At 44.2% G+C, this 27,703-nt stretch overlaps 1 pseudogene across 1 annotated transcript in view; it reads left to right on the top strand.

The window, feature by feature from the left end:
* LOC307124513 (interferon-induced very large GTPase 1-like) overlaps positions 1–26,793 on the top strand; it is a 60,605-nt pseudogene extending 33,812 nt beyond the window's left edge. Inside the window, exons 5-10 of the transcript XR_013818696.1 lie at positions 115–1,844; positions 12,010–12,128; positions 12,239–13,146; positions 19,292–19,397; positions 21,049–21,125; positions 21,957–26,793. The product of XR_013818696.1 is annotated as an interferon-induced very large GTPase 1-like (transcript). The remainder of the gene's footprint in view (positions 1–114; positions 1,845–12,009; positions 12,129–12,238; positions 13,147–19,291; positions 19,398–21,048; positions 21,126–21,956) is intronic.
* Positions 26,794–27,703: the final 910 nt, after the last annotated feature.

The raw sequence follows: 27,703 nt of genomic DNA, 5'->3' as shown, positions 1-27,703 counted from the left end.
CGCAACTGATCAAGGGTGGAGTCCTTTTTCAAGTACTTTTGGCATACATGTTTACATCATTTGGTCACAATGGTCTCATGAGTTGGAACATTAAATCTTACCTTTTCTTTTTAGGAGGGAAAAAACTACATTTTCCAACATTCTCTCCAAAATGCTTCAAAATTTGACATTTTTGATAAGAAGCATTTATTGGACAGCCCTGCACCTCTTTCTGATAACAACTATTGGCAGAAAGTGTGGGATTATGGAATGGATATAAGAAAGAATCTTTGGTCTCTAAGAAAGAAACCAAAAAAATTTAAACCACCAAAGATACAATCCTTCATGAAAAGAGAAAATTTCTGTGAAAAGTTCAAAGCTGAACAAAGCATTGAAATTAAAGCTTCTAATAACAGAACTTTATACAGAAGCGAGATCGAAATGGTTATTTATGATCTCAAATTAACAAATGGTGTTCTAAATGTAGTAGAAAGATATGATTTTGTTGTGGTTGATCTTGACAACAATGGTAAGCCCGTTCATTATGAACCAGTTACAGATGATATTCGTGAACAGTTTCCACGAAACACAGAGTCTGACACCATGGACACCATATCTGAGACTGAAGGAGAAAGACCGGACACCATGACTGAGACTCGAGGAGAAAGACTGGCAGACACCATGACTGAGACTGGAGGAGAAGGACTGGCAGACACCATGACTGAGACTCGAGGAGAAGGACTGGCAGACACCATGACTGAGACTCGAGGAGAAGGACTGGCAGACACCATGACTGAGACTCGAGGAGAAAGACCGGACACCATGACTGAGACTGGAGGAGAAGGACTGGCAGACACCATGACTGAGACTCGAGGAGAAAGACCGGACACCATGACTGAGACTGGAGGAGAAGGACCGGCAGACGCCATAACTGAGACTGGAGGAGAAGGACTGGCAGACACCATGACTGAGACTGGAGGAGAAGGACCGGCAGACACCATGACTGAGACTGGAGGAAAAGGACCGGCAGACACCATGACTGAGACTGGAGGAGAAGGACCGGCAGACACCATGACTGAGACTGGAGGAGAAGGACTGGCAGACACCATGACTGAGACTCGAGGAGAAAGACCGGACACCATGACTGAGACTCGAGGAGAAAGACCGGACACCATGACTGAGACTGGAGGAGAAGGACCGGCAGACGCCATAACTGAGACTGGAGGAGAAGGACTGGCAGACACCATGACTGAGACTGGAGGAGAAGGACCGGCAGACACCATGACTGATACTGGAGGAAAAGGACCGGCAGACACCATGACTGAGACTCGAGGAGAAGGACCGGCAGACGCCATAACTGAGACTGGAGGAGAAGGACCTGCAGACGCCATAACTGAGACTGGAGGAGAAGGACCGGCAGACGCCATAACTGAGACTGGAGGAAAAGGACCGGCAGACGCCATAACTGAGACTGGAGGAGAAGGACCTGCAGACGCCATAACTGAGACTGGAGGAGAAGGACCTGCAGACACCATGACTGAGACTGGAGGAGAAGGACCTGCAGACACCATGACTGAGATTGGAGGAGAAGGACCTGCAGACACCATGACTGAGATTGGAGGAGAAGGACCTGCAGACACCATGACTGAGACTGGAGGAGAAGGACCGGCAGACGCCATAACTGAGACTGGAGGAGAAGGACTGGCAGACACCATGACTGAGACTGGAGGAGAAGGACCTGCAGACACCATGACTGAGACTGGAGGAGAAGGACCTGCAGACACCATGACTGAGATTGGAGGAGAAGGACTGGCAGACACCATAACTGAGACTGGAGGAGAAGGACTGGCAGACACCCCCATACGGTAAACAATATATATTTTCACATATATTTCAAAATATACAAAAAATGGCCAAAAATTATATTTGCACAATTATATTTTAACATATATTTACATAAATATATTTTCTACCAATATATTTTTTGGCCATTTTTAAAATATATTTTAAAAAATATTATTATATTTTTTAAAAGCATTTAAAAATATATTTTGCCCTCCATATACATATTTCAATCCAAGAAAATACATTCACATCACATTTGAATAAAAACTTTATTTTTCTGCAACATATGAACATTTGAATAAAAGTTTGCAAGAAACATACTTTACAATTTTCGAAAAAATTACAATAATACAGTATATTCAAAAGACGTAACGTTTTCCCTTTCAAGCAGTGAATTCCCCCCGTTTTGAATTGACTGTAATCACCAAATCCTCTTTGGACACAATTGGAAATGTGCAAGAGACAGAAATATTTTAACTATAATTATAATTATATTTTTTATAATATTATTATTATTTCCCTTTCACCATGTACTGACTTACCGTATGGCTGCCATGATTGCCTCATCAAGGGCACTTCTCTACCAGTCAGTTTTTCTCTGCCTTCCTACAAAAGATGACACAATACATAAACACCTGAACAGGGTACCAAGGGCATTGTCTTCTGACTAGTTTTGGATTTTCTTCTTTTTTGTTCACAGGGGAACTAATACAATTACAGGTATGAATGATTGTAAATATATTTAATGGGGCATATTTTTTGAACAGTGCGGTTAAGAAACTGAAGGAGAGGTAGACCTTTTTTCCCTTCTGCACTGCATTTTCACTTAAAATAAAGGGATAATCTCACAAAGGCAGGTTCACTTGAGCTAGTTAACGTCTCGGTTACGTATGTAACCCTCGTTCCCTGAGGAGGGAACGGAGACGTACGTTAGTGACTAACGAATGGGGGTTTCGCTTAGAAGCCAATCATCTTCATCGTGTTCAACAGCGCCCAATGGCAGTGCCAATGCCATGGGCATGCGGAATTTGCATGCGTAACTCCGCCCCACCTCGTGGGTATATCAGGAAGTACGCTGCCAACATCGCATTATGTTACTGCTGCAGGAGCCAAGACTGAACTCCCGCGTTCCAGGCAGCACAGCTGACGTGGCTAAGGAAACGTACGTCTCCGTTCCCTCCTCAGGGAACGAGGGTTACATACGTAACCGAGACGTTCCCTTTCGTTCAGTCACTACGACGTACGTTAGTGACTAACGAATGGGGGATCCTATTCAACAACGCCACTCAGCTGTCGTCCAGTGCCCTGCGTAAGTGAGAGGTCCCGCCACTTAAGGCCCTAGGACTCCCACTTATCACAGGATTACCAAGGTACACTGGGAAGCATATCCCAGTGAGGGAATGCCAAGATGCCTACCGTAGGGAGGACTTAGAGAATACACATATGACCCGCTGAGGGTTGCATATGGAAGATCTCTAGGGTACCAGCCGAAGGTGGATTTTTAACCCTAGGGGTGGCAGGGACTTGCCAGGGGAAAGACACCTGCTCACTGAGGAGGCTTACGGTGGGAATACTCGTGTGGGGGTCGCCGGAGGGGAACCATGCACACGGAGCACCTGGCCGGACATGAGGGTCTGGGCTCGAAAGGGCAGACTGAACTGATGTCGGCGTCGACAGTGCTGGAGGAGCTCAGGGCTCTCGGAGAGCTCACCTGAGGAAATATCGCACGTATCCAGTCCGTGGAGTGGAATGGCGAGCAAGCGAAGACACCTGAGCGTGGTCCATTACCGGCCACCCGTAGGGGCGAGTACAAAGTCGGACACTGGCTCCACTCGGAGATTGTAGAATCTGGCGAATGTGTTGGGTGTCGCCCAGCCTGCAGCTCTGCAGATGTCTGTTAGCGAGGCGCCATGCGCTAGAGCCCAAGAGGAGGCCACACTCCGGGTGGAGTGTGCCCTCACACCAAGGGGACATGGTCGGCCTTGCTGCTGGTAAGCCAAAACAATGGTGTCCACTATCCAGTGAGACAACCTCTGCTTTGAGAGAGCGCTTCCCTTCCGCTCTCCACCATAACAGACAAAGAGCTGGTCTGAGGTCCTGAAACACTGCGTCATGTCTACGTAGGCGCGGAGAGCGCGTACTGGACAGAGCAATGCCAAGGCTGGGTCTGCCTCCTCCAAAGGCAGCGCTTGCAGGTTCACCACCTGGTCTCGGAACGGAGTGGTGGGAACCTTGGGCACATATCCGGGCCGGGGTCTCAGGATCACGTGAGAGTTAGCCGGCCCGAACTCAAGGCACGCTTCGTCAACCGAAAATGCTTGCAGGTCCCCGACCCTCTTAAGCGAGGCCAATGCGGTCAGCAGAGCCGTCTTCATAGACAAGAACTTAATCTCGGCCGACCGCAAAGGCTCAAAGGGAGGCCTCTGCAGAGCACTTAAGACTACTGAGAGGTCCCAAGAGGGAACGAGAGGAGAGCGAGGAGGATTCAGTCTCCTCGCCCCCCTCAGGAACCTGATGATCAGGTCGTGCTGACTTACCTTTTTGTCTCCCAGGAGATCGTGGTAGGCAGATATTGCGGCCACGTACACTTTGAGGGTGGAGGGAGACAGCCTTCGCTCCACCCCCTCCTGGAGAAACGATAGCACGGACCCGATCGGGCATTTCCAGGGGTCTTCTTGGCGGGAAGAGCACCATGTGACGAAGAGGTTCCACTTCAACGCGTAGAGACGTCGTGTAGACTCAGCTCTAGCGGAAGTGATGGTAGCGACCACCGCAGGTGGAAGGCTACTCAAACCTGCCGTGTCCCGTCCAGAAGCCACACGTGGAGCTTCCAGAACGCTGGACGCGGGTGCCAAAAGGTGCCCCGTCTCTGAGTCAGGAGGTCTGGTCTCAGAGGGATAGGCCAGGGAGGGGCTGTCGCAAGGAGTAAGAGTTCTGGGAACCAGGTCTGGCCGTGCCAAAGCGGGGCGACCAAGACGACCTGCTCCTTGTCCTCCCTGATCTTGCACAGTACCCGTGCAAGAAGGCTCACTGGGGGAAACGCATACTTGCGTAGCCCGGACGGCCAGCTGTGCGCCAGTGCATCCGTGCCGAGGGTGCCCTTCGGTCAGGGAATAATACAGGGAGCAATGGGAAGAGTCCTGGGAGGCAAACAGATCTACCTGTGCGTCGCCGAACCGTTCCCATATCAGCTGGATCGTCTGGGGGTGGAGTCTCCACTCTCCGGGGAGAGGCTGAAACCGTGACAGCTCGTCGGCTGCACAGTTCAGGTCTCCAGGGATGTGGACAGCACGAAGGGACCTCAGGCGCTTCTGACTCCACAAAATGAGATGGCGGGCGAGTTGAGACATACGGTGGGAGCGTAGACCGCCCTGGTGGTTGATGTACGCTACTACGGCCGTGTTGTCTGTCCTGACTAGCACATGTTGACCCTTCAGCAACGCTCGGAAGCGGTGCAGGGCGAACCGTACAGCCAGTAACTCGAGGCAATTGACATGCAGAAGGCGGTGGGGTCCTGTCCAGGAGCCCGCGGCTGCTTGTCCATTGCACATGGCACCCCAGCCCGTGGATGATGCATCTGTTGTCACAACAACATGCTGGGAAGCTCGTTCTAAGGACACTCCGGTCCGTAGAAACTTGAGGTTCGACCACGGGGTGAGTGTCTGTAAGCAGGCCCGGGTCACTGGGACCCGGAGCGTGCCAGACCGCCATGCCCATCTCGGGACTCGATCGCGTAGCCAGTGCTGAAGCGGTCTCATATGAAGCAATCCGAGCGGCGTCACCGCGGCTGCAGATGCCATATGCCCCAGGAGCCTCTGAAAATGTTTCAGTGGAACCGCACTCTTGCCCTCGAGTTGTCGAAGGGAAGTCAGCAGAGACTGCGCGCGCTCGCTCGAAAGCTGCGCGCACATGGCGACCGAGTCGATATCCATACCGAGAAAAGAGATCCTCTGCGCGGGGCAAAGTTTGCTCTTCTCCCAGTTGACCCGAAGGCCCAGACGGGCTAGGTGATGGAGCACCAGATCTCTGTGTCCGCAAACCTGCTCTCGAGAGGGACCCAGTATGAGCCAGTCGTCGAGGTAGTTCAGGATGCGGACCCCGTGCTGCCGAAGGGGCGCAAGGGCTGCCTCGGCAATCTTCGTAAAGACGCGAGGGGACAGAGATAGCCCGAATGGTAGAACTGCGTACTGATATGCCCGCCCCTCGAAAGCAAACCGTAGGAACGGTCTGTGTCGAGGCAAAATGGAGACATGGAAGTAGGCGTCCTTCAGGTCGATCGCTGCAAACCAATCGTGTGGACGAACGCATTCGAAAAGGCGTTTCGCTGTCAACATCTTGAACGGAAACCGGTGAAGGTAACGGTTCAAGACGCGCAGGTCCAGGATTGGCCGTAGCCCACCGGTCTTTTTGGGTACAATGAAGTACGGGCTGTAAAACCCGCAATTCATCTCGGCTGGAGGGACAGGTTCGATCGCACCCTTCGCCAGTAGGGTGGCAATCTCCGCTCGCATGACGGGGGCGTTGGCCCCGATCATGGTGGAACGGACTCCCCGGAAGCAGGGAGGAACCTGCGCGAACTGAATCGCGTAGCCGCGCCTGACGGTCCGCTCGACCCAGCGGGACAGCCCTGGAAGCTGAAGCCAGACATCCAGAAACTGCACCAGCGGGGTCATACGGTGTACAGACGTACCCGGTGTGGGCTTGCAGCGATGCAGCGTCACCGGCCCGGACATGGGAGGCTGTGGGGCGTCCCGGTGCGGGGGCACGGTTGACAGCTGCGTCCTGACAGAGGAGACCAGGGAAGGACCAGCGTTCCACTGGGGTCTGCTCTGCCAGGAGGCTGGCGACAGAGTGGGATGCGAGTGGCGGGACCCGTGGGTGGCGCGCACCGTCATCACCGGACTCTGGGGGCTCAGGGATGGGAGTGTTAATTCTTTCTTTGACCAACATAGGGTGCTGCTGACCCGGGGGCCAGCAGCTGAACAAAGGATTCTCCCCCGGCCCTCCACCGGGGGAAGGAGTGGTCCTGCTACCATCTCCTCGAAAGAATTTCCCATCCCTGAGCCGTCCGTCTCAGGAGCGCCGCTTGGCCTGGCGTTTAGCGGGGCGCGGGGCGGCCTGAGGGGACTTGGACGCCTTCCTACGGCTTCCTCCGCGACCCGGCCCGGGTGAAGGCTGCTGCTTGGACCGGGTGGGAGGGGCGGGAGCCTTAGGAGGGCGTCCTCGGCGTGGAGCAGACTGAGTTGACTGCGCCGGCGGCGGGGTGGAGGCAGCAGCTGGCCGCCGGGGCAGTACGTGCTTAATAGCCTCAGTCTGCTTCTGGGCGATTGAGAACTGTTGGGCAAAGTCCTCAACCGCCCCGCCGAAGAGGCCGGCCTGGGATATGGGGGCATCGAGGAACCGGGTTCGCTCGGTGTCCCGCATATCGGCCAGGTTCAGCCACAGGTGACGCTCCTGGACCACATTTGTGGACATCACTTGACCCAGGGAGCGTGCGGTCACCTTCGTCGCCCGGAGAGCGAGGTCGGTGGCGGCACGCAGCTCATTTAAGAGCCCCGGATCAACTCCACCCTCGTGCATGTCCTTGAGGATCCTGGCCTGGTAGACCTGAAGGATCGCCATGGCATGCAGCGAAGCGGCAGCCTGCCCCGCGGCTCTGTGCGATTTCGACACCAAGGTTGATGTGAATCGACAGGCTTTGGAGGGGTGCTTAGGATCACCACGCCAGGTTGAAGCGCTCTGCGGACACAGTTGCATCGCAACAGAACGTTCAACTGGAGGGACCCCAGTGTACCCTTTAGCTGCCGCCCCATCGAGGACGGAGAAGGCGGAGGAAGTCAGTGAACGGTCACGGGAAGACAACGGGGACTTCCAGGACCGCGTGAGTTCCTCATGCAGCTCGGGAAAGAAAGGTATTGAGGGCAAGGACTGACGGGTGTCAGCGCGAGCCCCCAAAAACCAATCATCGAGCCTTGAGCGTTCGGGACAGGGTGGAGGGTTCCACTCGATCCCTAAACTCGCGGCTGCCCGAGACAACATGGCTGTCAGCTCTGGATCTGACTCGGGCAATGCTGGCACGCCCGAGGGCGGCAGCACAGCCGAGTCATCATCTCCAGAGGACTCGAGCCCACCTTGTGATGCGGTGATCGACATCGCATCCTCCTCCGGAGCGCCAAATGAGATGCGCGGGGGGGCCGGAGCCGGCCCCGCGATCTGCATCTGAACGCTCGCGGGTTGCAATGTGCAAGACGGGGGTGTGGCCCGAGGCATGAGCGTCGGGGCTTTGTTCCACACCGTAACCGTCAAGTCACCCTGACCACCAGCCGAAGTACTGGGCCTCTGGGACTCAGTAGATCGGGGTGTGGTAGAGGGGACTCTCACTTCAGAACGAAGGTCATGGAGTCTTGACCGCAACATTGCGATGGTCATGTTCCCGCAGTGAGAACATGACTCATCCGCGAACGCTGTCTGAGCATGCTGAAAGCCCAAACATACCAGACAGTGTTCGTGCCCATCAGAGGAGGAAAGCAACCGACCACACCCAGAAGTACACGGACGAGACATCCTGAAAAGGACGCGTCACGTGTAAGCTCTTTTATGAGAGGAAAGCCTCGCAGAGAACGCCGAAGCGCCCAGGGACCAACACACCAGCTGTCTAGCGGACCACTGCGCAGATCAGCAGGCAGGCAGTATGAAGATCACTGGAACGCGCCGTAACACCAACGCCTCTGGAAAGCTGCTCGTCTCGAAAGCTGTCGATGACTCAGATCAGGCTTGTAGGAGTGAAGAGATCCTCTTGGCTCCAAAGCAGAAACATAATGCGATGTTGGCAGCGTACTTCCTGATATACCCACGAGGTGGGGCGGAGTTACGCATGCAAATTCCGCATGCCCATGGCATTGGCACTGCCATTGGGCGCTGTTGAACACGATGAAGATGATTGGCTTCTAAGCGAAACCCCCATTCGTTAGTCACTAACGTACGTCGTAGTGACTGAACGAAAGGGAACTAAGAGATACTCCAGCCAAAAATGAAAATTTTCTCATAATTTACCCATGCCATCCCAGATGCATGTGAAATTATTTTTCTTTGGAACTCTTTGGAAAAATACTCCATTTAATCCAAGCATGTAGATTGGTCAAAAACCAAATAAAGTGAACATAACGGTAATCCATATGACCCCAGTTGATGAATGCACAAGCCATTGTTTTGGTCAAAGCAGTCAAATATGGGCTCAACATTAGCATTTTGTGATTTGTGATGTAAATGCATGTTGAAGCTTGAGAAGTGATGCGGAAGAGTTTTAAAAATGTATATTTTTCTAACACACCTTGTTTCACTTCATCAACTAGGCTCATACTGATTACTGTTGTGTTCACAATGCGTGGTTTTTGAAGCGTCAACCTTAGGGTCCCGAAGACTTGCACTCACAGCATGGATTTATTTTCTAAAAAAATCATCATTTATATCCTTCTGAAATAAGAAAATCATTCTGAGAGAGTTTTCAATTTTGGGTGGAGTATTTTCTTATTTATTATCAAGAAGCTGTTTTGAATCAATCTGTAATGTTTAAAGCCCTATATAAATAAAGATGGCTTGACTGTGAACACTGTATACTGTACCTATGATTGCTCCGCAGAGCAAAGCTTCTGGTCAGAACTTCTCCAGCACAAGTGTTGGGCCATTGGGGCGGTCAGCATGTGGACAGGGATGTGTCTTGTTGTCTTGATGTGACTGTTCCTGACAGAGACAGATAGTAACAAAGACATAAGCACATGCAGAGAACATATCAATTCATAAATTAAACAAATAAAATCCAACTAAAACAACTAAAAACAGCTAATGTTACAATGGAAATCTAAAAATGTATCTCAGATTTTACCTCAGTGCAGCTCACTGGAGATTGTGGGCAAATGAACCAAACACTGCATTAAGTGACAATAAAGTGACACACATAAAGTGACAATTAACATAATATATTCAAAAAATGATGACTCAAATTAAATTGACAGCGCTTAAGCCCAATTTATACTTCTGCGTCAAGTGTACGGTGTAGCTACGCCGTAGGCTGCATGTTGCGCGCGTAGCCACGACGGACCCTGATGTGCACCTCTCCAAAAATGTTACAGCGTGTCGATTCTATGCGGACCGCAAGCACTGGGATTGGTCTGCCAGAATCCCTCCCTCAGGTCAATAAAAAAAAAAAAAATGCCCGTGTCAACAAGCTTGGCCCCCCCTCTCTGGCCCGCCTAAATTTGGAATCATATCGCACCAAACAATTTTCTGAAACTGGTTGCAATGTGCAGTTTTTGCTGTGGCAGTGTGTGATGAAAAGAGTACTTAATTGTGTCATAACCAATAACCAATTCAGAGAAGCAAAACCGCATGAGGAGGCTGCGCTGTGGTGCGCAAGTGGTCCGTTTATGAATGATTCGTCACTCTGTCTGGGTGCGCTCAAATAGTTGTAAAACGCGGGCTATAATGGCTGCTATGGTCTTGATTTGTCGATTAAATAAGCTCTCTTTATACACGTTGTGTTGTGTGTAACTTCACCCATACGCAGCAGTACTAGACCTACTGTAGATTAATTTTATTTGACGACTTTGAATTCCATTTAGTCATTTCGTTCATTTAAACATAGGCCCACTGGTAGTTAAAATATATTTTTACTAATATACTAAATACTAATTTCTCTGAACACGTCCACATATGCAATCTATGATCATATTCCGAGTTAGGGAAGATGCAGCCAAAGATAAATTATGACCAAAGCAATGAATTAACTGTTTATGAGCGACTATCACAGAGACGTGTTTCACCACATAGATAGGTATCCGAGAAAAGATACAGAAAATATTTAATTTCAGTCTTGTTCACATATAGTGAGAAATAATATTATTTTCTCCAATTGTCCAGTGTTGCTTATAGAGTATTAGAGGTTTGTTTTTATGCCTATGCTAACTTTGCGAAGAGTCCGCTAACAGAGAGCAGGTAGGCTACAAAACATGTAAAATAAATGGCTTAGTTTTGCTTTTATAAATTGAGCATGCATGATCATATTACAGGTTACTTTTCTTGTGCACCTGAATCCTTGTTGCTTTCACATTCACATGAATTGCACAGCTCAAGCACAATTTGCGCAACCGAACTCAGACCTCCTCCTTCAGGCAGCCTCGAATTCAGTTCCCCTGAGCTCAGCTCACCCGGGTCCGCTTGACAACTTTCACATCAATTATTCTAACTAAACTGCCAGTGTGAAAACGCCCTCACATTTACATCATGATATAGCCTACAGTATAAGCAATATAACACGAGTTCTGTTTTTCTACCCAGAATAGCATGAATGCAAATGCGATACTGAACTTTTACAAATAACTTTTAATAAAATAAATACGTTAATATTGTGTTCAACATAAGAAATTCATATTTGGAACGGCATAGGTGTGAGTAGCCTAAATGATGATAGAATTTTAGGTTAACTACCTATTTAACTATTAGTAAAGATAAATGTTAACGTGTGCCCCCTAAAAGCACAAGTGGCCCTTGCCTGGCCCCCCTAGTTACCGTGGGCTAGAACCGCCACTGCAACGGAACGGAACGAATAAAGTCTCCACAACAGCGATTGATTGAAGCGATTGATTGAAGCGCTTGTCTCTGGGGCGTTCTATCACTGCACATCAAATTCTGATTGGCTGATGACACACGTCAGTCAAAGTTATGATCAAATGGAAAATGGCAGCTTCAACGGAAGGCTAGCTATCCTACTAGTGCTGGTCCACGGAGATGTGATGCATTTAGATGATGACATATGGAAAATACAGCTCACAAAAAATAACCACATTCTTTCTGGAAATATAATTGCAACGTACTGAAATAGACAGTAATTGAATTTAGACACGTTCAGGTACACATTAATTTAATCATGAAAAAATATATATTTTTGATTTTGACAGCCCACCACTGGATTTGAGTGCACTGTAAAGCACCTTTTGAAACAATCTGTATTGCATAAAGCACTATATAAATTAAGGTACCTTGACTTGTCTTACTGTATGCTGAAAATGTTACAAAATAAACCATGTTAAAATATTCAGCCTGTTATGCTGATAAGAAAAATAGAAGTAAATGGGATAAACTAATAAATAATTTGATGTCATATATTGAAAAATTGTCTCTTTCATGTAGGATAAATGGTCTGGGGAAAACGAATGGCAGGAAGAGCTTTGAACCTGACAAGGAGCTGAGTACTGATGTGAATATGAGAAGACCAGAGTCATCATATAACGAAAATTTTATATTGATGAGTAAGAACAGCAATTTAAATTTGGATAACATCAACATCTTATACATTAAAATGTGAGCATATTCTAAGATGAAAATATGAAACAAGTTCTTATTCCTTTAACTGTTGCAGGAGCAGAAGTAGCTGTGGCAGATCTACAATCACCGCTGCCTGCAAAAACATGGAAACAAACAGCACTCAAATCAACAGTAATAATAGCACTGGCAGTTGCAGCCATATGTGCTTTAATATCATTATTGGAGGCAGAAGAGAGAGCAGTAGCAGCAGAAGTGGGAACAGCAGCAATAGCAGCAATAGCTAGAGGTGTAGCAGGAACAGCAGCAGCAATATTGCAATCATTAGTAGGAGCACAATCACAAAGAGGATCAGCCGTAGTTAAAGCAATAGCTGCTGCAATTGTAGCAATAGCAAGAACAAAATTACAATGGGTAATAAATACAATACTGTGGGCAATAGATACAGTAATTAGAGGACTGGGATTAGCAGCAGAAGCTGTATATAAAGTAAAAACATGGTCAACAGGAACAGGGTTAGAAGGAACAGGGTCAGAAGGATCTACAACAGAAGGAACAGGTTCAGAAGGAACTACAACAGAAGGGACTGGGTCAGAAGGAACTAAAACCGAAGGAACAGGGTCATCCACAGAAGGACCAAGGTCAGCAGGAACAGGGTTAGCAAGAACAGGGTTAGCAGGAATAGGGCTAGTAGCAATAGGGTTAGCAGGAATAGGGTTAGCAAGAACAGGGTTAGCAAGAACAGGGTTAGCAGGAATATGGTTAGGAGGAATAGGGTTAGCAGGAATAGGGTTAGGGTTAGGAATAGGGTTAGCAGGAATATGGTTAGGGTTAGGAATAGGCTTAGCAGGAATAGGGTCAGGAATTACAGTAGTAGCAGCTACAGCAGCAGCAATATCTACAGGCTTGGTGTTGATCGGAAGATTACCGGGAGGACTTATGAAAGGATCAGGAATTAATGGATCACAACAGGAAGGACAATCACAGACGCAAGCAGCAGTGATGGTAAGAATTCAGATTTTGCCTGAATAACTGCACTCACTGTTATGTCTTTAAGTTGTAGTTTGTGGAACATTTAAAATAGAAAGCTAGGCAAGTGATATATGAACACACTTCTAATAACAAGTGCCCTTTCCAGAGTCCTTGTTAAAGGGTTAGTTCACCCAAAAATGAAAAGGTGTATATGACATTCTTCTTTTAGACAAATACAATCAGAGTTATATTAAAAATGTCCTGGCTCTTCCAAGCTTTATAATGGCAGTGATTGTTGCTTCATTTATGCAACAAAGTCCATAAAAGTGCATCTATCCATCATATAACTGCTCCACACAGCTTCAGGGGGTTATTAAAGGCCTTCGGAGGCAAAGTGGTGAGTATTAAAGGCATTACAGGAGCCCATCTCTGTAAGAAAATAGTTTTCTGAAATCATAATGCGTATGTGATTTGTTCCATTTCGTTCAGTTCCCATATTTTTTAAATCCAGGTGTTGTATGATGGAGGGTTGGGTTTTAACCATCTCCAAGTGATACACTTGATAGCTGCAGTGAGTAATATGTAGTAAATATATTTTAGCTCTACCTTCAAAAGGTTTTGAGAGGAACTGTTCCATTAATTTCGGCCTCACATTTCTCCTTTAACTGTAATGTGTTATTTGAATTCTTTGAATAACAGATATCCTTTAGAAATTATCTTTTGTATTGACCCACCAAGTTTTTGTGTCTTCTCTCATCCATGAAATCAGGGGCCTGTCAGCTGTCCAAAAGTAAAACCTAAAATTTGGGAGTCCTAGCCTGCAATTTGTTTTAGGCTATTGTATTATTTTAAGCCTTATTCTTGGTCGTTCTCCTTGCAAAATAAATGTAGAAATTATTTTATTTAGCAAATCAAAGGTTTTAGATTCTTTTTAGATTTTGGCACTTCTATAAATTCTGCCCATCTAGGCGACAGGACATTCATAAGAATAGATTCAACACAGACAATCAGAGAGAGAGAGGGAGAGCTGACCAGCGATTTAAATCTTCACTAATATTTTGAATCAGTTTTTTATAGTGTAAGAGTCGGTTTTGGTGCTAAGACAAAAGCTGAGCTACACACCTCAGTAATTGAACAATAAAAGTCACTAATCTTGAGGAAAAGATCTCACAGAAACTGTGACAACACCCTGACAAACATTCCTCCCCCCTCCCCATTTTCCCCTCTCCTTGTCCTGGTTTCAAGTCACCAAATGCAGATATATCAGTGATGATGTTATTTGTAAATTTATTGTTTTATCCTTTTCATGTTTGATGTCTTTTTAAAGGTCTCAGTGCGAATGGTAAAATGGTCTCAGTTTCACTGCAGTCACTGGTAGTATTAGAAAGATTGGAAAACTAATGAGAATTCAGTTCTCCTTTGAGTAGTCTCTTCAAAGATATCTGATCCACTCCCCCAAAACCAGGTGGGGGTGATGCAAATATTTACAAACCTTTTGTTCTAGTTGGAGTATTTAAGGCTGGATGTTCTAACTCTCTGGGGGAATATTCTGCAATCAGACCCCCCGTGCAAACTGCATGTAGATGTGCCAGACATGATGACTCTTTTAAATTATTTTCATATTGCTTTGCAATTGTGTTTTATGTTTTTACGCTGATCAGTTGCGTACCATGGATTCTTGTTTACGATATTTACTTTTCCTGTCTGGCCAAAATAAATGTTAACCTTGATTTCTCTTGTATGGTTCCGAAATCGTTATTCTAGTATGGATCGATGTAGAGTCCTTTATTACCGCAAAATCTAGGGTTATGATAGATCACACCGATGACGCCACGACTGAAGCATGGAGCGCAGCGTGCGCGATATTCCGATTTCTGACTATCGCTGGGTTAGCAAGTTGTAGTCCGTAGATATTACTAAAATTACACTTTTTGTTGAGTGAGCATGTGCAACCACTTAAAGGTAAAATATTCACCCTACATCCTCTGACTAATCACAGAAGTAACCGTTTTGTGCCCGTGAGCGCGCGATATCCGGACGCGTCATGTCTCTAAGCGATTTAGGGTCTCTCGATGAACGAATATAAAAACTAGGAAGATATAAAGAAAATCAACGATCTAAATTAAATCGCAACTAATCATAAAATCAGCTGATAAACTCTAAATGTAGCACACTTTATGGAGTCACTTAGAATTGGAGTCAGATAAAATTATTAATGGAGTCAGATTTAAAATGAGATATCAATAAATTAAAAGAACTTCACCGAAAGGCTGAAAAGGCTTACACGCAGAATTCCTTTTGACCACGTCATTAGTTTTCGGTTTTTGGGCTAATGGATGGAGTTTTACAATAGTTTGTGTTCTATTATTGGTCCAAAGTGGAGGGAATAAAGATGCCCAGGTATTTAAACCCATTCTTGGGCCATTTGGACTTGCTGTTAATTTGGATTTGTTTTGAAATTTGACCATTAACATTTATGGCCACAGTTTTATCCAGAGTAGTACCTATACTTGAGAATGAGCTTTTCTAAATATGGAATTGTTGTCTCTGGTTCATCGGCATAAAAGGACAACTTATGTTCCTCTCCTCCAATTACAATTCCCTTATGCACTGTTGTCCCGAACTTGAGCAAGGGGTTTCTATGTTGATATCAAATAGCAAGGGCGACAATGGACACCCTTGTCTGCATTCACTCACCCACTTTATGAAATTGGGGCCAAATTTAAACCATTTAAGTGTTTGGATCAGATACTGACGAGGTACCCCATCAAATGCCTTATATGTGCCAAGTGATAAGAACAATGCCTTTTCAACTGTAGATTTGGTAAAGCTCATAATATTTAACACTCTGGGAAGGCTATCTCTATAATATCTCTCTGGGATAAATCTGTTTTGGTCTGGATTTATAATTATAATAATATTCAGAAATCACTATTTAAATTGAAATATGCTGATATCACTCAGCAGGGTCTTTGCCCTCTTTGTGAATTACAACAATGGATGCATCCCTCCACGAGGGCACCACTGTACCAGATTGTAGCGCATAATGATATGCTCTTATCATTATGGACTGCTGGACCAGACAACATCCCTGGTCGTGTTCTCAGGGCATGTGCGGAGCAGCTCGCTGGGGTTTTTACAGACATTTTTAACCTGTCTCTTGCCCAAGCAGCTGTACCTTCATGCTTTAAACGCACTTCCATTGTGCCAGTGCCTAAACACTCTAGCCTGAGGTGCCCTAATGACTACCGCCCTGTAGCACTCACACCCATCGTTATGAAGTGCTTTGAGCGGCTGGTCCTGGAACACCTAAAAGACTCTCTACCATCCACATTGGACTCACACCAGTTTGCCTACTGCAGCAATAGGAGCACAGAGGATGCTGTTTGTTGACTTCAGCTCTGCATTCAACACTGTCATCCCAACCAAGTTAATAGCCAAACTTGGAGACCTGGGCATCATCACTTCAATGTGCAACTGGATTTTGGACTTCCTAACTGACAGACCCCAGAATGTTCGATCAGGACTCACCTGCTCCACATCCATCACTCTTAACACTGGTGTACCACAGGGCTGTGTGCTAAGCCCGTTTCTCTACTCCCTCTTCACCTCCGACTGCAAGCCTGTGTATGGATCTAATTCCATCGTCAAGTTTGCGGACGACACTACGGTGATTGGGCTCATCAGCAACAACGATGAGACTGCCTATAGGGAGGAGATCCAGCACCTGGCCACATGGAGCACTGAAAATAACCTGCTCCTCAACACCACCAAAACGAAGGAGCTCATGGTGGACTTCAGGAAGGAGTCAAGAGGCACACACGACACCATCCACATCAATGGAACGGCTGTTGAACGTGTCTCCAGTTTCAAGTTCCTGGGGATCCACATCTCGGCGGACATGTCGTGGACGACCAACACCTCCAGCCTGGTCAAGAAGGCTCACCAGCGCCTCTTCTTCCTGAGGACACTGAGGAAGAATCAGCTCTCCTCGGCTATCCTGGTGAACTTCTATCGCTGCACAATAGAAAGCATCCTGACCAACTGTGTCGCAGTATGGAATGGGAGCTGCTCTGTTGCGGAGCGCAAGGCACTGCAGCGGGTGGTGAAAACTGCCCAGCGCATCACAGGGACTCCACTACCTGCCATCGAGCACATCCAGAGGAAACGCTGTCTGCATCAAGCTCGCAGCATCCTCAAGGACTCCTCTCACCCAGCCCACAGACTGTTTTCTCTCCTGCCCTCCGGCAGGCGTTTCAGGTGCCTCCGGACCAGGACCAGCAGACTAAAGAACAGTTTTTTCCCTAGAGCTGTCTCTTTACTGAACTCAAACCCCCGTTGATCCACTCCCCTCATATACTGATAACTCTCCTACCTCACATCTGCCTTCACTTTGTTACTTGCACTACCGACTGTTTATTACAGTAACAACTGTTTACTTATGCATTTTGCACTACCATACCTTAACTGGATTATGCTCATTTGCACTGCCGACTGTTATTTACAGTACCTACTGTTTACATTTGCATTTTGCACCGTACTTCTAACTGTAATATGCAACCACTTTCCACTGCACTTTTACACTTTTTTCGGACAGCTTCTGTCCATAATTTATTGCACTACCTTAATCCATTGCTATATTCCTCATCTTAGCCTAACATATCATTGTATACCTCTATCTGTAAAATTCTGTTTGTAGTAATAGCCATCTGTATATTATATTAAATTCATAGTTCATATTCACCTGTAAATTCTGTTTATAGTAATAGCCATCCGTATATTTATTCACTGTACATATTCACCTGTAAATTCTGTTTATAGTTATAACCATCTCTCTATTTATATATATATTTATATATATTCAGTACATATCCATGTCCTGCACTTATGCAAACGTTGTATATCCTGCACTTGCTGCTATTGCACTTCTGGTTAGACCTAAACTGCATTTCGTTGCCTTGTACTTGTACTTGTGTAATGACAATAAAGTTGAATCTAATCTAATCTAATCTTAATAAGAGTGGACAAACTAGTTCTTTTTTTATTTATAGAATTAATTTATATATCTGCAAGGTACTTAAAGATTTCATTCATCCTGATCGCACACACTGTTTTTGCACTGGTGTTACATGCTTTCTGCTTGATCGTTAATATTTATATCATGTTACCCAAGAATAGTACGTCAAAAATGTGTTTCTACTGAATAGTAATAATAATAATAATAATTTTTTAACATTTATATAGCGCTTTTTCTATGGACTCAAAGCACTTTACATAGAAGGGGGGAATCTCCTCAACCACCACCAATGTGCAGCACCACCTGGATGATGCGACGGCAGCCATATTGCGCCAGAACGCCCACCACACACCAGCTGATTGGTGGAGAGGAGACATGTAATGATACCAATCGTATATATGGGGATGATTAGGAAACCATGATGGACAGATGGGCAAATTTGGCCAGGATGCCGGGGTTACACCACTACTCTTTATCGAAGGACATCCTGGGATTTTTAATGACCACAGAGAGTCAGGACCTTGTTTTAACGTCTCATCCGAAGGACGTAGTGCGCCATACTATCCACTAGCCAGACCGATAAACAAACACAGATCGGAAGTTAACTTCGGGCCAGGCGCGTAACCGTGGCAATGCACGTGTCCGATGAAACCGTCTATACATTTAGTAAATCTTGAACACAAGAAAAGTTACGGACTGCAGCTTTAACTATATATCATCTAGATTAAAATCAAGAACTCATACAGGGGCTTTTAAAATAAATGGCATTTTTGCCCCAAGACCCCCCTGTTCATTTATCAATTTTGTTTATGATAATCCAAATGTAGTATTTCCACTTAATTTGGCTGCAAAGAAACATAAGCATAAGACTGTCAGTGCGGTAAGTGCGTCATGCTGCACCTTGTAAATAATCTTTGAAGTATAGTCCGTCGCACACGTTTGTTGCACTTACTGCTGACTGTAGCAAGTCTTTGACTGAAGGCATGGAAAGCAGTCGATCGCAGTACAAAACGGAAGTGTTGATCAGTGTTGATGCACTTTGGGAGTTGTACTTTTTATTCCACACCGATTTTTCATTTTTGAGAAATTGGAAATTATAATTGTATTAATATTTAAGTTTTAATATGTAATTTGTTACTCACACCATCATCATTTTTGCAGACAGATGAACCTCCACAGACAGCAAAACCTCTGCAGACAGATGAATCTCTAATTACAGATGATCTTCCGCTGGCAGATGAACCCCCACGAACCAAACTAATACCAGGTAAAAAATATTAATTTATTTATTCATTTTTAAGCAATTTATCTACAACCCCAAATCAGAAAAAGGTTGAGACAGTATGGAAAACGCAAATAATAAAAAAAAGAAGTGATTTCTAAATTTACTTTGACTTGTATTTCATTGCAGACAAAATGAACACAAAATATTTCATGTTTTGTCTGGTCAACTTCATGTCATTTGTAAATATGCATCCTTTCCTGTCATTCAGACCTGCAACACATTTCAACAAAAGTTGGGACAGGAGCAATTTAGGGCTAGTAATGAGGTAAAATGGTTAAATAATGATGTGATTTGAAACAGGTGATGTCAACATGTGATTGTAATTATGATTTGGTACAAAAGCAGCATCCAAGAAAGGTCTAATCCTTTAGGAGCAAAGATGGGCCGAGGATCGCCAGTTTGCCAACAAATACGTGAGAAAATTATTGAAATGTTTAAAAACAATGTTCCTCAAAGAAAGATAGGAAGAGATTTGGATATTTCACATTCAACAGTGCATAACATAATTAAAAGATTCAAGGAATCTGGAGAAATTTCAGTGCGTAAAGGACAAGGGCGCAAGCCTAAGCTGAACAACCGTGATCTCCGATCCCTCAGGCGGCACTGCATCAAGAATCGTCATTCATCTAGAAGCGATATCACCACATGGGCTCAGGACTACTTTGGCAAACCTTTGTCAAGTACCACAATACGTAGTTACATCCACAAATGCCAGTTAAAACTGTACTGTGCCAAAAGGAAGCCCTATGTTAACAGTGTCCAGAATCGCCGTCGACTTCTCTGGGCTCTGAGGCATCTGGGATGGACCATCACACAGTGGAAACGTGTACTGTGGTCAGATGAATCAGTATTTCAGGTATTTTTTGGGAGGAATGGACGCCGTGTGCTCCGGACCAAAGAAGAAAAGGATCATCCAGACTGTTACCAGCAACAAGTCCAAAAGCCAGGGTCTATCATGGTATGGGGTTGTGTCAGTGCCCTTGGCAAAGGTAACTTGCACTTCTGTGAAGGCACCATTAATGCTGAAAAGTACATAGAGATTTTGGAGCATAATATGCTGCCTTCAAGAAGACATCTTTTCCAGGGACGTCCATGCATATTTCAACAAGACAATGCAAAACCACATTATGCACACATACAAAGTCCTGGCTGCGGAGGAAGAGGGTACGGGTACTTGACTGGCCTGCCTGCAGTCCCGACCTGTCTCCAATAGAGAATGTGTGGCGCATTTTGAAGCGCAAAATGTGACAACGAAGACCCTGTACTGTTGCCCACCTTAAGACTTGTTTGCAGGAAGAATGGGACAAAATTACACCTGAAACACTTCATCACTTGGTGTCTTCAGTCCCTAAACGTCTTTTAAGTGTTGTGAAAAGGAATGGCAACATTAAAAAGTGGTAAATTTGTATTAACATTAGAATAGAGTTCTAATGCATGACAAAATAAATCACATTTAAAATACTTATTGAAGAATTGTTAAACGTTAGAAAATAGTATTATTAAAAAAAATGTATTTCCCTTGATCTAACAGGATGGGCAAGCTGTCAATCGTAGCTACGCTAGTGTTTCTTAGTTGAACCCTAAAATCTTCATTGGTTACATTTTAACCAAGTAGTGCTGTTTTCTCTTTCAGATTCACCTGAAAACACAGAGAAGTGTGGCACAGGAAAGCAATGGACTGAAGATTTCAAATCAAATGATTCTATAAAGGTGAACATTCACAGAAATTCTTTAGAGAACTTGTTTATAAGACTTGGATGCCATTTAGATATCACACATACTGAAGAAGTTCTGTGGAGTCTTACATTTCTTTGGGGGGGGGGGGGGGGGGGGGGGGTGTTATAGTCAAATTCATTGGCATGTTGTTAGAAAATAAGAAATTATATATAATCTGACTCACCTTTTGCAAGGTTAGGAACAATTTTGTATGGTAAGATTATTTAAAGGTTAAGCAAAGGTATAATTGTTTAAGTGATTTTATGACCAGTAGGTGTCTCTGTTCCCAAACTGCTCAGTGAACCTGAAATGGTGCCAAAATGCAGATTATTTGAATAAATAGATTATATCACTCTAAAAAAAGTGCTTTTGGTGCTTCATTGGTTCTTCAGCGATTCTTCAGAGGTTCTTCACCGGTTCTTTGACTAAGGTGCTATTTAGCACCGCTAACATATACAGAACATGTTAAGATATGGTGCTATATAGAACCTCTTTTTTTTAGCGTGTAGACATAATTTTGTTTATGTGATGTCCTGGTCAAAAGTTATCATCTTAAAGCTATATGAAATGTTGCTATTGTTTTCACTATTGTCATGTTGTGAGTTCCTGAAATTGTAACCAGGGATGTTGAGAACCTCTTCAGTCAGTGTAAAAAATATAATTGTTTAATTTCAAAAAAACTAATGCAGACAGAAATGAAATCATCTGATAATATGGCTAAGTTTAAGATAAAAAGCAATGACACAATCAAATCAATACTGAATGCGATTCCATGAGAATGGAACTGAATAAAATAAATCTATTATTATTGTGTCTTTTAAACAGAGAGAAAAGGACATTGGACAACTCATACAGCAGCAAAAGACTGAAAGAGAAAACATAGAGAATCTATTTCACAGACTTCATCTTCACAGGAATGATAAACTAAGAGCTGGAGACATTCATCAGATAACTGAACATTCATTACAGTCCCATGAATCCTGTGATGAAAAAGAGCTGGTTTTGAGTTTCATACAAAAACTACTGATGATGAACTACAGAGCAAGATACATTAAGGTTAATTTCATCTCTGACTCTGACCTATCTGAAGATAGTGGTGATATATTTGAAATAATATTTTCCTCTAAAGAAAGAGCAAGTCAATCTGATCGAATCCACCCAATGGATGTTCAGATGGCTGTGTTTCATTGTGCTGATGGTTTCCTGAAGCAGCTGATGGTCACTAAACTGTCCCAGTGTCAGTACGCTCTGCCTCTGCTTGTTCCTGATCCATTCACACAACAGATTGAGTTTCCTCTCTGGACATTCAGACAAATCAACAAGAGTTGGAGGATCAGAAACACCAACAATGAAATCGTTAGTCAAACCCATCCGATCTACAAGGCACAAACTCCAATGGTGTTTTTCTTCAGGTTTGGATCTGTGTCTTCATCCAAGTCTCAGCTGATGAACAGTCTGATCAATGAGAAACACAACACGTTCTTCCACAGGAACTGCCCAGGCAGCAGCAGAACCAGAGTCCTGATGGATGGAGTGGTGGAGATCGCCTGGTACTGCCCCTCTGGGAAAAACATGGATAAATTCACTGACTGTGTTGCGTTCTGTAATCTACACGGAGATGCAGGAGACCATGAGAAACAGCTGGAGATCCTCACAGAAATGGCCTCAGTCAATGTTGTTCTTCTACCACGACTGGACAGGAATGACAAAAGTGCAGGAATAATCCAAAACCTCTACAAGGACAGAAAGCCACTCATTTGTCTTTTTACTGAGGATGATTCTGCTGTAACTGAGCTGATGAAAGGGAAATTCAAGATTGGTCTGAAGGACAGAAATCAGTCAGATGTATCTGAAGAACTCAGAAGAGCTATACATGATTGTCTCTCAGAATCATCTTCCACTTTCAGACTTGAAGATGTGTCCAAACACTCAGAGATTAGAGTAGATGAGGAAGATGATGAAGACTGCAGGAGAGGAAGAGAAGCCGCACAGCAGATGATGAGTTTACTGGAGAAGAAACATCTGACAGAAATCAAAGAATCATTTCTGCCCCATCAGGGGAAACTGTGGCATCAGTGGAGTCAGAAGAACAAAGAACTACATCAACCTCAAGGAGATGAACTAGAAATGGACATCAGTAGAAAACAAACCGAGATGAAGAAAATACGAGAACAGCAGCATGAATGTGACATCAGTGAGTTTATTAAGCTCTTTATTAAAGAAATGAACTCAGACAATGAACATGAGAAGATGTTTTTTCTGAAATATCTTGGAATCCTTCTTGATGAATATATCTCAACTGATCTTTCTGATCTACTCCAAAAGTATAATGAAAAGTGGTCCACAGTTGTAAAACTGAAAGAGAATCATGATAAATCTGAACAATTCAAAGCTGAACAAACTGGCTTTGAGAGAATATCTGAGGATCTTCAAGCTGCATCCTTTGGTCTGGAAGACATCTTGAGGGAGATCGGTCAGATCTATGAATCATGTTCATCTGTGAAGAAGAACAAGAAAGACCTGCATGACTTCTCTTCTCTCCCGAGTCTTGCAGCTGAGATGATGATCTTTGGGTTTCCATTGGAGCTGATGGATGGAGATGTTGCTCATGTTCCCGTGATCTGGATCTCTGCTGTTCTAGATCAACTCATCCAGAAACTGGGAGACCAGAGAGTCTTTGTGCTGTCAGTTTTAGGGATTCAGAGCTCTGGGAAATCCACCATGCTGAACGCCATGTTTGGACTCCAGTTTGCCGTCAGTGCTGGCTGGACAACCAGACGAGCTTTCATGCAGCTGGTCAAAGTGTCAGAGGAGATGAAAACACAGAAGAACTTTGACTATATTCTGGTTGTTGATACGGAGGGGCTTCGTGCTCTGGAACTGTCTGGAAGATCAACCAGACATCATGACAATGAGTTGGCCACATTTGTTGTTGGTCTTGCAAATCTGACCTTGATCAACATCTTTGGAGAAAACCCATCTGAGATGCAGGACATTCTTCAGATTGTTGTTCAGGCCTTCATGAGGATGAAGAAGGTCAAACTGTATCCCAGATGTGTGTTTGTGCATCAGAACGTCTCAGACGTCACAGCTGGAGAGAAAAACATGGAGGGAAGGAGACGACTGCTGCAGACACTGGATGAGATCACAAAACTCGCAGCTAAAGATGAAGTCTGTGATGCAGGATGTTTCAGTGATGTCATTAAATTTGATGTTCAGAATGATGTGAAGTATTTCGCTCAGCTGTGGGAGGGCAGCCCACCCATGGCACCACCAAACCCGAACTACTGTGAGAATATTCAAGAACTAAAGAAAACTATTGTGTCTCATGCATCAAAATCACATGGAATGATTCTAAAAGACATAAAAGTTTGTATTAAAGATCTCTGGGAGGCTTTACTGAATGAACGATTTGTCTTCAGCTTCAGAAATTCTCTGGAGATTTCAGTCTACAAGAAACTGGAGACCGAATACAGCAAGTGGTCCTGGAGGCTTCGCAGTGCCATAGTGGAAATTGAGAACAAACTACACAACAAAATAGAAAATGAAGCAATTCATGAGGTTAAGGAAACTGATCTTCAAAGATAACTGAAGAAGACAAGTCAAGAAGTGGAGAAATCAATGTCTGAATTCTTTGAGAAAGACAAAGATAAAGATACACTGATTCAGTGGAAAACATCATTTGAACTCAAAATCAAAGATGTTCAGGAAAACATTGTGAGAGAAACAAAGAGGAAATTAAATGAGATTCTTCAGCAGCGAGACCTGAAGAAAGCAATTGATGCTCAGAGGACAAATCATGAAAACACTCTCTTGGAAAAGAGCAAAGAACTTGCCTTAAAACTCAAACACAAAGCAAATAATGAAAAAACACTGAAGAAAGAGTTTGATTTGTTTTGGGAAAACAGCGTGAGGATGATGATATCAGCCACTCCTCTAATCAAAGACATCGACATAATGAAAGATGTGAGAGAAATCCTCAGTGACATCCATGGAAGCGTTTCTGTAGACCACTGGGGGGAGAGGAGGGATATCTTTACTGTGCCGAATTATTCAGATTACGTATGGATAAAGAAGTCCATTGGATTTACAGGAGATTTCACAAATGCCTACAGAACAACTAAGAAGATGCTTGGTTATGCTCGATCTAAAGAGAATGAAGCCCAAATAAGATCCTTAGTCACAGATGTTGCTCAGCATACAGACAAAATAATCATGTCATCTAAAATTTCAAAGATGGGCTACAACATCAGCTGCATTCAACAACTCATAGGTTACATCAAGGCAAGATTAATGCAACATGAGGAAGGATCAGTGAAATATGTGTTCAAGAATGAATTCTTCATGGATTTGGTTTATTCCATCTGTAAGAGAGCAAACAAGACGATCGTTGACCAACACAGACTGTTCAGGGAAGCCAATAGTCCTGTAATATATGTTAAGAAGAAGAGAGAAGAGTACTATAGTATTTTCCAGAAATACTGTCATGGAGCCGCATCAGCTGCCATTTTTGGTGAGATCATCTTTCATAAACTGAAAGAGTACATTGAGCAGAGCGTCTACAAGAAGACGGCCAGAGATCTGACAGATGAAATGAGAGCAAACTGCGAATCAATGAATGGAAACAGATCAAAACTGGAGAAACACATCCTGAAATACACGAACCACATTGATAATCCCAGAGATCACTTCAAGAGTTTCATCAGAGATGAAGTCAGTCGGTACATCACTGATAAGTTCAGTGTCAGTGTTTTACCCAAGATGAAGGAGAACATGAAACGCCTGCAGCAGAAGATCATGAAAGCAGCTCATGAATCTACTGAACATGTTCAAGTGAACAGAGGAGATGTTGGGTTGTGGTTGAAGAGTTTCACACAGCGGCTCTCAGATGAGCTGATATTCTCTGTAAAAGACCTCAGAGGAGTGAAACATGATGATGTTGAGGATTTCAACCTCCTAGAAGATGTGATAAGACAAGAACTTCCTGCTATAATGTCTGAGATCTGCAGTAGATTCAACACAAAGATATTTGATGAAAAACTGGACCTCAAGTTCAGGCCAGATGAGCTTCTAATTGATCACTTCTGTCAGGGCTGTTGGGTTCAATGTCCGTTCTGTGGAGCCACCTGCACCAACACCATAGAAGACCATCATGGAGATCACAGTTTTGTCCACATGATGACTGGATATTAATGGATGGAGATACTTTCTAACAAATGATCTCTCTACACGTATCTGCACAAATTTAGTGGCAAGTGATAGAATATTTTATATCAGAGAATTGAGAGTTTCCATACAAAGAGATACAGAAAATCAGGAGGGGACTATGAAGACTGAAGCATCACTCCTGACCGCTCTGAACTACTGTACTGGAAGTGGTTTGTGTGCAGATTTCAGAAAGATCTGGAAAAACACTATATATATATATTTTTTTTTAAACATTTGAGGGATAGAGTACAATTCCAGATGAATGGAGAAAGCTTACAAATCAGGATGCCATTGAGAGTTTGGATAAATACATTTAAAGGAACTGTATGTAAGAATTGTATTTCATTTAATCATAAAATGGCCCTGATATGTCACTAGACATTAAGAAATCATGTTAATTTCAAATACTTATATCACTGACAACAGTTGTCCGGCCAGGATATTGTCATTTTAAAAGTGGAGTTGCAGCCCTCAACTGATGTTGATGTTGACATGTTGTGTTTTGGCCTGAAGCGCCACCCTCCACCTATCTACCAATCACAAAGTCAGTAGTGTTTCGGCATCCGGGTTGCCAGCTCTGCTCTAGTTACCACAGTTGCAGCTACAAACTTTTTGGATAAAAAATGTCTAAGGAGGGGGAGAGGGAATACACCGCTCTACAGTAATTTGAAAGTGATTGCAGTACCAGTTTTGGCCACAATCTTACATACAGTTCCTTTAAACATATATAAACTAACAGAGCACAATAACTTATTTTAAGCCATTTATTAGCAGAACACAATATATTAGATACACATGCACTTCCAAGAAAAAGTTTTTTTGTTATGGTTCAATGTCTTTTTGGGTTTGAGAAAAATGAGCTGTTTTCTGTGTCTCCTTTAAATGCAAATGAGTTGCTGCTCCCCACCTCAGAGGGTGAAGCCTTCACAGCTCGTGAACACGCGAATGAAAACAGTTTGTTTTGATGATCATCTCTATAGCAGACATGCTCACGTGATTGCACTTCTTTATCTTCATGAAATATTATCATCTGCATGTGTTTTAAAGCCATATCACTCTCAACCTTAAAGTCTATGCTCTCAACTGAGCACACACACCCGACGCATGCGCACAGAGAGCTGGATGTCGGCGCGTCTGTGTCTAGGCTATTAAACTAGACTAGTTCTCTCTCATGTGTTACTGCGATTAAACTGTCAAATGCACACACGGTTATGTCAGAAACACACAAAGTTCACATAAACACAGTTGGTTATGTCTGTGCACTTACTGCAAGTACAGAAATCCTGTGTGTATATTAGATCTGTGTAATGTAACTAAAGTGAAAGCAGTGTAATATACAGTACTCCTACTGCTATATCTGCTGT

Source organism: Gobio gobio (genome assembly GCF_949357685.1).
Source record: "Gobio gobio genome assembly, chromosome: 1".
Classification (NCBI taxonomy): Eukaryota; Metazoa; Chordata; class Actinopteri; order Cypriniformes; family Gobionidae; genus Gobio; species Gobio gobio.
Note: the sequence above shows the minus strand (reverse complement) of the source record. Positions and strands in the feature narration are given on the sequence as shown.